Source organism: Natator depressus, chromosome 28 (assembly GCF_965152275.1).
Source record: "Natator depressus isolate rNatDep1 chromosome 28, rNatDep2.hap1, whole genome shotgun sequence".
NCBI classification, from domain to species: domain Eukaryota; kingdom Metazoa; phylum Chordata; order Testudines; family Cheloniidae; genus Natator; species Natator depressus.
The window spans coordinates 8,913,737-8,916,236 of NC_134261.1; the positions used below are offsets into that span (position 1 = coordinate 8,913,737).

The 2,500-nt window shown below is 62.1% G+C and overlaps 1 non-coding gene across 1 annotated transcript; it reads left to right on the top strand.

The window, feature by feature from the left end:
• The first annotated feature begins 1,369 nt into the window (after nucleotides 1-1,369).
• Nucleotides 1,370-1,488, top strand: LOC141979297 (5S ribosomal RNA). Its single transcript, XR_012636718.1, has one exon. It is a non-coding gene; the product is annotated as a 5S ribosomal RNA (ribosomal RNA).
• Nucleotides 1,489-2,500: the final 1,012 nt, after the last annotated feature.

Sequence of the window (2,500 nt, forward strand, 5' to 3'; positions counted from 1 at the left end):
CCCGGGGGGACTTAGACTTTTTTTCAGCCTTTTCCTCCGGGTTGACCTGGTGTCCCGGGGGGACTTAGACATTTTTTTCAGCCTTTTCCTCCGGGTTGACCTGGTGTCCCGGGGGGACTTAGACTTTTTTTCAGCCTTTTCCTCCGGGTTGACCTGGTGTCCCGGGGGGACTTAGACTTTTTTTCAGCCTTTTCCTCCGGGTTGACCTGGTGTCCCGGGGGGACTTAGACTTTTTTTCAGCCTTTTCCTCCGGGTTGACCTGGTGTCCCGGGGGGACTTAGACATTTTTTTCAGCCTTTTCCTCCGGGTTGACCTGGTGTCCCGGGGGGACTTAGACTTTTTTTCAGCCTTTTCCTCCGGGTTGACCTGGTGTCCCGGGGGGACTTAGACATTTTTTTCAGCCTTTTCCTCCGGGTTGACCTGGTGTCCCGGGGGGACTTAGACATTTTTTTCAGCCTTTTCCTCCGGGTTGACCTGGTGTCCCGGGGGGACTTAGACATTTTTTTCAGCCTTTTCCTCCGGGCTGACCTGGTGGCCGAGCGTCTCGCCGTCCGCGGCCGGAGCTAGAGATGCCCCCCCCCCCAGGCCAGCCTGCGAAGCCGCGGCCAGGATCGGGCCCCTGGAAGTCTGACTAAAAATTTTCACCGACCCCAAAAACGGTTAGGGGGGGCCTCATAAAGCCTCCGGAGCGAAAAAAAAAAAAACGGAAAAAAGGATCGGGCCCACCCGAGGCAGGGGAGTCAGTAAGGGAAAGGGGACGAGGCGGCCCGGAGCCGGGTGCCCGGAGCCGGGTGCCGGCGGCCAGGATCGGGCCCCTGGAAGTCTGAAAAATTTTTTTCACCGACCCCCAAAGTGGTATTGGGGGGGGCTCATAAAGCCTCCGGAGCGAAAAAAAAAAAAACGGAAAAAAGGATCGGGCCCACCCGAGGCAGGGGAGTCAGTAAGGGAAAGGGGACGAGGCGGCCCGGAGCCGGGTGCCCGGAGCCGGGTGCCCGCGGCCAGGATCGGGCCCCTGGAAGTCTGAAAAAAAATTTTTCACCGACCCCCAAAGTGGTGTTGGGGGGGGCTCACGAAGCCTCCGGAGCGGAAAAAAAAAACGGAAAAAAGGATCGGGCCCACCCGAGGCAGCGGAGTCAGTAAGGGAAAGGGGACGAGGCGGCCCGGAGCCGGGTGCCCGGAGCCGGGTGCCCGCGGCCAGGATCGGGCCCCTGGAAGTCTGAAAAAAAAAATTTCACCGACCCCCAAAGGGGTGTTGGGGGGGGGCTCATGAAGCCTCCGGAGCGAAAAAAAAAAACGGAAAAAAGGATCGGGCCCACCCGAGGCAGGGGAGTCAGTAAGGGAAAGGGGACGAGGCGGACCGGAGCCGAGTGCCTACGGCCATACCGGACGGAAGGCCCCCGATCCCGTCCGATCTCGGAAGGTAAACCGTCCCGGGCCTGGCTAGTACTTGGATGGGTGACCGCCTGGGAATCCCAGGTGCCGTAGGCAGCTTTTCCCGCTGCGAGCCAGCTCTCTCCTTTTCTGGGGAACAAGGGCAGGGTCGCCCTGCCAGGGGCCCTGGGGCTGAAGTCCCTGCCGGCCACCAGGTCAACCCGGAGCCTGCCCCTCTGCGGCCAGCAGGTCAACCCCATACCGGCAGGGGGTTGACCTGGTGGCCGGGAAGCAGAGCGGCCAGCAGGTCAACCCCATACATTCAGCGGGTTGACCTGGTGGACGGGAAGGAAAGCGGCCAGCAGGTCAACCCCATACTTTCAGCGGGTTGACCTGGTGGCCGGGAAGGAAAGCGGCCAGCAGGTCAACCCCATACATTCAGCGGGTTGACCTGGTGGCCGGGAAGGAAAGCGGCCAGCAGGTCAACCCCATACATTCAGCGGGTTGACCTGGTGGCCGGGAAGGAAAGCGGCCAGCAGGTCAACCCCATACATTCAGCGGGTTGACCTGGTGGCCGGGAAGGAAAGCGGCCAGCAGGTCAACCCCATACATTCAGCGGGTTGACCTGGTGGCCGGGAAGGAAAGCGGCCAGCAGGTCAACCCCATACATTCAGCGGGTTGACCTGGTGGCCCGAAAGCAAACCGGCCACCAGGTCAACCCGGAGCCTGCCCCCGCGGGCAGGGGCCAAGCGGACCCCCCTCCGCCCGGGCTTGCCCTGCTCCGAGCCGGGGCTTAATCCCCGTCCGGCCACCAGGTCAACCCGGAGCCTGCCCCTCTGCGGCCAGCAGGTCAACCCCATGCCGGCAGCGGGTTGACCTGGTGGCCGGGAAGGAAAGCGGCCACCAGGTCAACCCCATACTTTCAGCGGGTTGACCTGGTGGCCGGGAAGGAAAGCGGCCACCAGGTCAACCCCATACTTTCAGCGGGTTGACCTGGTGGCCGGGAAGGAAAGCGGCCAGCAGGTCAACCCCATACATTCAGCGGGTTGACCTGGTGGCCGGGAAGGAAAGCGGCCAGCAGGTCAACCCCATACATTCAGCGGGTTGACCTGGTGGCCGGGAAGGAAAG